Here is an 8,390-nt window from a genome sequence, read left to right on the forward strand (position 1 = left end):
ATCTCCCTCCGCACCTCACCTCCCCATCTCTGCCCCCCACCCCACCCCACCCCCACCCCTCCTCTATCTCCCTCTGCACCTCACCTCCTGATCTCTGCCCCCCCACCCCAACCCACCCCTCCTCTATCTCCCTCTGCACCTCACCTCCCCATCTCTGTCCCCCCACCCCACCCCCACCCCTCCTCTATCTCCCTCCGCACCTCACCCCACCCCACCCCCACCCCTCTAGCTCCCTCCGCACCTCACCCCACCCCACTCCCACCCCTCTAGCTCCCTCCGCACCTCACCCCACCCCACCCCTCTATCTTCCTCCGCACCTCACCCCATCCCACCCCTCCTCTATCTCCCTCCGCACCTCACCTCCCCAGGAGGGTACAGCGGCCCTGTACGCCCCAGATAAGACCTACACAGAAGGGGGAGGTATGGGAGTGCGGGGGGAGGGGGGGGTCACCACAATTCAATTCACTCCCCGATAGCGCTATCAGCTTATGCTAATCACCCTGCTAAGTGTTTCAGGACGAGGGAAGCAGACGGGGCGTCATCCTAAAACACACGCCTCCTACTTAACCTGGGCTGTATCGCGATGAGCCCCACTCATTCAAACAGCCCCACTCTTTATTTAAAAGAGAAGACGCGAACGAGGGAACTAGACACAGAGAGATAGAGAAAGAGAGGCCCCCAAATTGATTAATCGTGTCACAGAGTGATGTTAAGCGCAAGTCACAGATCTGGCCTCCTTTTGACCAACTTGTCTTTTTCTAACAGTATTGTTCTGTCATAATGGGGAGGATAGGAGGGGTTTCAGAGGAGATTTGGATGTCTGGCGTGAATACTGAAGGACTGTAATGGGAATGTTAGGATCCATTGTTACCTTGGCTTTCTGCACACGCCAGGTCGATGATAAAGAAGCCTTTAGGCCAAGCTCCCCAGACTGGATTCTAAAGATGAAAACTACCAGGACTTGACTTCTAAATGCACTAGAGGATGAGGGAGATTGAGATAAAAGTCAAAGAATGCTAAGTGACAAATGTAGCTTGTTATACTCTATCAGGAAATATTTCAAGTGTGTATCTCACCCCCTCTCATCCTCTCTCCCCCTCTCCCTCTCCTCCTCTGCATTTCTCTCCAAATGTTGACCTCTTCTTCCTCCTTTTGATCGCTCCTCCTTCTCCCTACTCCTCTTTCTCCACCCCTTTCTTCCCTTTCAGTTCCCCCCCTCTCCTTCTATCTCTCACTCTTCCTCACACCTTTCTCAGATTCATCCCTCTGTCCCCTCATCCTCCTCTTTCTCCTCTGTGTACGACTGACCCTGGTCCCTCAGATGAGGTCACCATCTCTCCCTCTCTCATACCCATCACTGACTCTCATACTCTCATCCCTCCCTCCATCCCTCTCTCCTCTCCTATTTAGATGGAGGGGGCTTTGGTGAACCCTGGGGAGCAGAGGTGAAGTCCTCAGATAGTAACCCCCATTGTGGCCCGACTGGAAATGCATTGTGGGTGGATTTGTCCAGTTTTATGTAAAAGCAATACTCTTTTCACCTGAACTAATACAAGCTGTGGCTTAAGCCCCTTACTGCCATGTGCTGCATTTCTACCCTAATCTCTCTGGCTTCAGCTCCGTCCCCACATACCTCAGGGCACTCACTGATAAAGCCTTAGTTCCCTTTCCTTCTCTAGCACTCCTCTCACTCTCTTCCCTTTTTTCTCTCTCTCTCTCTCTCTCTCTCTCTCTCTCTCTCTCTCTCTCTTTCTCTTTTTATTCTTCAGGACATCGGTGAAGCAGCCTAGCAAAAAATTCAAGTGATCAAGAGATTTAGGTGGAAGAGAGGAAAATCACTGCCCGAATCCCATCTCGAAGAGAAGATGAGAAAGAGTGAGGGAATAAGAAAAAATTAGAGAGGGGGGGAGGAGGATGAAGGGAATTCTCAACTTAGGAGTGTAAAGCAATCCCAACAGGAAGTCACACACCGCACATACATTATAACTGGATTCTGTTGTCTGACTGAGCGAGGAGATTGAGCGACAGGACAGATAAAAGAAGGAACGTTCATGTTCAGAGTAAAACAACCCACACAAGGGAATCTGCTGTAGACAGTAAGCTGGTATGAGAGTGGTGAAGTCAAGCAAAGTGAAGAGGGAGAAAAGGGAAAGCGTCCTCTATCCCCCTTCCTCTCTCTTTCTTATTCTCCCTCTCTTCTTCTCTGATCCTCTACTTTCTACTCCTTCTTTATCATGCAGACACGTCTCCTCTGTCTTGTTCCACTTTCCTTTGACTCCTTGTCCTGGAACAATTTATCAGGTAGGGTGGGGGTCAGCGGGGCAGTATTTAAGGGTACACACAGACTTCCTTTCCTCCCAGAGAGTCAAATATCCACCTTCTTCACCCTGTCCTTGTCTCTTCCCTCCTCTTCTCCATCACCCTGTCCTTGTCTCTTCCCTCCTCTTCTCCATCACCCTGTCCTTGTCTCTTCCCTCCTCTCCTCTCTTCACCCTGTCCTTGTCTCTTCCCTCCTCTTCTCCATCACCCTGTCCTTGTCTCGTCCCTCCTCTCCTCTCTTCACCCTGTCCTTGTCTCGTCCCTCCTCTCCTCTCTTCACCCTGTCCTTGTCTCGTCCCTCCTCTCATCTCTTCACCCTGTCCTTGTCTCTTCCCTCCTCTTCTCCATCACCCTGTCCTTGTCTCTTCCCTCCTCTTCTCCATCACCCTGTCCTTGTCTCGTCCCTCCTCTCCTCTCTTCACCCTGTCCTTGTCTCTTCCCTCCTCTTCTCCATCACCCTGTCCTTGTCTCTTCCCTCCTCTTCTCCATCACCCTGTCCTTGTCTCGTCCCTCCTCTCCTCTCTTCACCCTGTCCTTGTCTCGTCCCTCCTCTTCTCTCTTCACCCTGTCCTTGTCTCGTCCCTCCTCTCCTCTCTTCACCCTGTCCTTGTCTCGTCCCTCCTCTCCTCTCTTCACCCCTTCCTTGTCTCGTCCCTCCTCTCCTCTCCTCTCTTCACCCTGTCCTTGTCTCGTCCCTCCTCTCCTCTCTTCACCCTGTCCTTGTCTCGTCCCTCCTCTCATCTCTTCACCCTGTCCTTGTCTCTTCCCTCCTCTTCTCCATCACCCTGTCCTTGTCTCTTCCCTCCTCTTCTCCATCACCCTGTCCTTGTCTCGTCCCTCCTCTCCTCTCTTCACCCTGTCCTTGTCTCGTCCCTCCTCTCCTCTCTTCACCCTGTCCTTGTCTCGTCCCTCCTCTTCTCTCTTAACCCTGTCCTTGTCTCGTCCCTCCTCTCCTCTCTTCACCCTGTCCTTGTCTCGTCCCTCCTCTCCTCTCTTCACCCTGTCCTTGTCTCTTCCCTCCTCTTCTCCATCACCCTGTCCTTGTCTCTTCCCTCCTCTCCTCTCTCCACCCTGTCCTTGTCTCTTCCCTCCTCTTCTCCATCACCCTGTCCTTGTCTCTTCCCTCCTCTTCTCCATCACCCTGTCCTTGTCTCGTCCCTCCTCTCCTCTCTTTACCCTGTCCTTGTCTCGTCCCTCCTCTCCTCTCTTCACCCTGTCCTTGTCTCGTCCCTCCTCTTCTCTCTTCACCCCGTCCTTGTCTCGTCCCTCCTCTCCTCTCTTCACCCTGTCCTTGTCTCGTCCCTCCTCTCCTCTCTTCACCCTGTCCTTGTCTCGTCCCTCCTCTCATCTCTTCACCCTGTCCTTGTCTCTTCCCTCCTCTTCTCCATCACCCTGTCCTTGTCTCTTCCCTCCTCTTCTCCATCACCCTGTCCTTGTCTCGTCCCTCCTCTCCTCTCTTCACCCTGTCCTTGTCTCGTCCCTCCTCTCCTCTCTTCACCCTGTCCTTGTCTCGTCCCTCCTCTTCTCTCTTCACCCTGTCCTTGTCTCGTCCCTCCTCTCCTCTCTTCACCCTGTCCTTGTCTCGTCCCTCCTCTCCTCTCTTCACCCTGTCCTTGTCTCTTCCCTCCTCTTCTCCATCACCCTGTCCTTGTCTCTTCCCTCCTCTCCTCTCTCCACCCTGTCCTTGTCTCTTCCCTCCTCTTCTCCATCACCCTGTCCTTGTCTCTTCCCTCCTCTTCTCCATCACCCTGTCCTTGTCTCTTCCCTCCTCTCCTCTCTTCACCCTGTCCTTGTCTCGTCCCTCCTCTCCTCTCTTCACCCTGTCCTTGTCTCGTCACTCCTCTCCTCTCCTCTCTTCACCCTGTCCTTGTCTCTTCCCTCCTCTTCTCCATCACCCTGTCCTTGTCTCTTCCCTCCTCTTCTCCATCACCCTGTCCTTGTCTCTTCCCTCCTCTCCTCTCTCCACCCTGTCCTTGTCTCTTCCCTCCTCTTCTCCATCACCCTGTCCTTGTCTCTTCCCTCCTCTTCTCCATCACCCTGTCCTTGTCTCGTCCCTCCTCTCCTCTCTTCACCCTGTCCTTGTCTCGTCCCTCCTCTCCTCTCTTCACCCTGTCCTTGTCTCGTCCCTCCTCTTCTCTCTTCACCCTGTCCTTGTCTCGTCCCTCCTCTCCTCTCTTCACCCTGTCCTTGTCTCGTCCCTCCTCTCCTCTCTTCACCCTGTCCTTGTCTCTTCCCTCCTCTTCTCCATCACCCTGTCCTTGTCTCTTCCCTCCTCTCCTCTCTCCACCCTGTCCTTGTCTCTTCCCTCCTCTTCTCCATCACCCTGTCCTTGTCTCTTCCCTCCTCTTCTCCATCACCCTGTCCTTGTCTCTTCCCTCCTCTCCTCTCTTCACCCTGTCCTTGTCTCGTCCCTCCTCTCCTCTCTTCACCCTGTCCTTGTCTCGTCCCTCCTCTCCTCTCTTCACCCTGTCCTTGTCTCTTCCCTCCTCTTCTCCATCACCCTGTCCTTGTCTCTTCCCTCCTCTTCTCCATCACCCTGTCCTTGTCTCGTCCCTCCTCTCCTCTCTTCACCCTGTCCTTGTCTCTTCCCTCCTCTTCTCCATCACCCTGTCCTTGTCTCTTCCCTCCTCTTCTCCATCACCCTGTCCTTGTCTCGTCCCTCCTCTCCTCTCTTCACCCTGTCCTTGTCTCGTCCCTCCTCTTCTCTCTTCACCCTGTCCTTGTCTCGTCCCTCCTCTCCTCTCTTCACCCTGTCCTTGTCTCGTCCCTCCTCTCCTCTCTTCACCCCTTCCTTGTCTCGTCCCTCCTCTCCTCTCCTCTCTTCACCCTGTCCTTGTCTCGTCCCTCCTCTCCTCTCTTCACCCTGTCCTTGTCTCGTCCCTCCTCTCATCTCTTCACCCTGTCCTTGTCTCTTCCCTCCTCTTCTCCATCACCCTGTCCTTGTCTCTTCCCTCCTCTTCTCCATCACCCTGTCCTTGTCTCGTCCCTCCTCTCCTCTCTTCACCCTGTCCTTGTCTCGTCCCTCCTCTCCTCTCTTCACCCTGTCCTTGTCTCGTCCCTCCTCTTCTCTCTTCACCCTGTCCTTGTCTCGTCCCTCCTCTCCTCTCTTCACCCTGTCCTTGTCTCGTCCCTCCTCTCCTCTCTTCACCCTGTCCTTGTCTCTTCCCTCCTCTTCTCCATCACCCTGTCCTTGTCTCTTCCCTCCTCTCCTCTCTCCACCCTGTCCTTGTCTCTTCCCTCCTCTTCTCCATCACCCTGTCCTTGTCTCTTCCCTCCTCTTCTCCATCACCCTGTCCTTGTCTCGTCCCTCCTCTCCTCTCTTTACCCTGTCCTTGTCTCGTCCCTCCTCTCCTCTCTTCACCCTGTCCTTGTCTCGTCCCTCCTCTTCTCTCTTCACCCCGTCCTTGTCTCGTCCCTCCTCTCCTCTCTTCACCCTGTCCTTGTCTCGTCCCTCCTCTCCTCTCTTCACCCTGTCCTTGTCTCGTCCCTCCTCTCATCTCTTCACCCTGTCCTTGTCTCTTCCCTCCTCTTCTCCATCACCCTGTCCTTGTCTCTTCCCTCCTCTTCTCCATCACCCTGTCCTTGTCTCGTCCCTCCTCTCCTCTCTTCACCCTGTCCTTGTCTCGTCCCTCCTCTCCTCTCTTCACCCTGTCCTTGTCTCGTCCCTCCTCTTCTCTCTTCACCCTGTCCTTGTCTCGTCCCTCCTCTCCTCTCTTCACCCTGTCCTTGTCTCGTCCCTCCTCTCCTCTCTTCACCCTGTCCTTGTCTCTTCCCTCCTCTTCTCCATCACCCTGTCCTTGTCTCTTCCCTCCTCTCCTCTCTCCACCCTGTCCTTGTCTCTTCCCTCCTCTTCTCCATCACCCTGTCCTTGTCTCTTCCCTCCTCTTCTCCATCACCCTGTCCTTGTCTCTTCCCTCCTCTCCTCTCTTCACCCTGTCCTTGTCTCGTCCCTCCTCTCCTCTCTTCACCCTGTCCTTGTCTCGTCACTCCTCTCCTCTCCTCTCTTCACCCTGTCCTTGTCTCTTCCCTCCTCTTCTCCATCACCCTGTCCTTGTCTCTTCCCTCCTCTTCTCCATCACCCTGTCCTTGTCTCTTCCCTCCTCTCCTCTCTCCACCCTGTCCTTGTCTCTTCCCTCCTCTTCTCCATCACCCTGTCCTTGTCTCTTCCCTCCTCTTCTCCATCACCCTGTCCTTGTCTCGTCCCTCCTCTCCTCTCTTCACCCTGTCCTTGTCTCGTCCCTCCTCTCCTCTCTTCACCCTGTCCTTGTCTCGTCCCTCCTCTTCTCTCTTCACCCTGTCCTTGTCTCGTCCCTCCTCTCCTCTCTTCACCCTGTCCTTGTCTCGTCCCTCCTCTCCTCTCTTCACCCTGTCCTTGTCTCTTCCCTCCTCTTCTCCATCACCCTGTCCTTGTCTCTTCCCTCCTCTCCTCTCTCCACCCTGTCCTTGTCTCTTCCCTCCTCTTCTCCATCACCCTGTCCTTGTCTCTTCCCTCCTCTTCTCCATCACCCTGTCCTTGTCTCTTCCCTCCTCTCCTCTCTTCACCCTGTCCTTGTCTCGTCCCTCCTCTCCTCTCTTCACCCTGTCCTTGTCTCGTCACTCCTCTCCTCTCCTCTCTTCACCCTGTCCTTGTCTCGTCACTCCTCTCCTCTCCTCTCTTCACCCTGTCCTTGTCTCTTCCCTCCTCTTCTCCATCACCCTGTCCTTGTCTCTTCCCTCCTCTTCTCCATCACCCTGTCCTTGTCTCTTCCCTCCTCTCCTCTCTCCACCCTGTCCTTGTCTCTTCCCTCCTCTTCTCCATCACCCTGTCCTTGTCTCTTCCCTCCTCTTCTCCATCACCCTGTCCTTGTCTCGTCCCTCCTCTCCTCTCTTCACCCTGTCCTTGTCTCGTCCCTCCTCTCCTCTCTTCACCCTGCCTGCTCTCCTCTCTTTATCTCTCCTCTTGTCCTCCTCTCCTCCTCTCTCTGTTCCTAAGCCTCACATTCAGGATGTGAGTCCATCCTAATTCTAACTACTTTCCTTGAAGGACATCCCCTTGTTGCATCCCTTGCACCTGAAATCTATTCCTCTCCTTTGCCCTTCCCGTTCTACCTACGCTCCTCCATCCTTTCTATCGCCATCACCCAACCCAACTCTCATTTTCCCCTTCTGCTACTTCCTCAGCTTCCAGAGGACTTCCCCTCTCTGTGTTAGGCCCTGGGCTGGTGTGTGGGAGAATCAGGTGAGACATACCAATCTTGGGGGACTTGGTGTTGGGCCTAACAAGAGGGCCTTACATTTGTACAGTATATAAACACATGCGCTACACAGGCACACACACACACACACACACACACATACAGAGACACACACACACACACACACACACACACACACACACACACACACACACACACACACACACACACACACACACACACACACACACACACACACACACACACACACACACACACACACACACACACACACACAGAGACACACAAAATGTATGTGTACTGACACAGTGTTGTTTTGTCAGCTCAGCAGGAACAGCCTCGGAGGGCAGGAGGAGAGGGTAGCACTACCCGGGATCGGAAAACTTCTAGAAGGAGTTAAAACAAGGAGAACAACACCTTGGACAAGATAGGCCCATACATGTCAGCCAGGGGAGTAATCTACAACAGTTATCAAAGTATTCCTCCTAATATCTCCTCCAGCTTCTCCATTACCCCCTCACCACACCCCCTCCTCACTCCCACTCCCCCTCCCATTGTCAGCCCCCCCCCCCCCCCCCCCCGGCAATGTGCAGCAGTGTGATACTGAGAGAGGGCAGTTGAGCCCCACATAAAGACCTGCCCATAATCTCCTCCCATTGACAGGTCCACCTACCCCACCCACTGTGGCCAACACACACACACACATATAGATGTGCACACGCTACGGCACATCCCCACCATGCTATACACACCTACACACACACACACACACACAAACACCTACACACACGCACATGTACGAAGCACACGCACACGCTACGGCACGTCTCCACCATGCTATACACACCTACACATAGACACACACACACACACAAA

At 54.1% G+C, this 8,390-nt stretch overlaps 1 long non-coding RNA gene across 1 annotated transcript; it reads left to right on the forward strand.

The window, feature by feature from the left end:
* The first annotated feature begins 792 nt into the window (after positions 1–792).
* On the forward strand, positions 793–8,067 carry LOC116354950 (uncharacterized). Its single transcript, XR_004204127.1, has 3 exons — positions 793–1,495; positions 7,480–7,537; positions 7,843–8,067. It is a non-coding gene; the product is annotated as an uncharacterized LOC116354950 (long non-coding RNA).
* Positions 8,068–8,390: the final 323 nt, after the last annotated feature.

This window comes from Oncorhynchus kisutch, linkage group LG19 (genome assembly GCF_002021735.2).
Source record: "Oncorhynchus kisutch isolate 150728-3 linkage group LG19, Okis_V2, whole genome shotgun sequence".
NCBI classification, from domain to species: domain Eukaryota; kingdom Metazoa; phylum Chordata; class Actinopteri; order Salmoniformes; family Salmonidae; genus Oncorhynchus; species Oncorhynchus kisutch.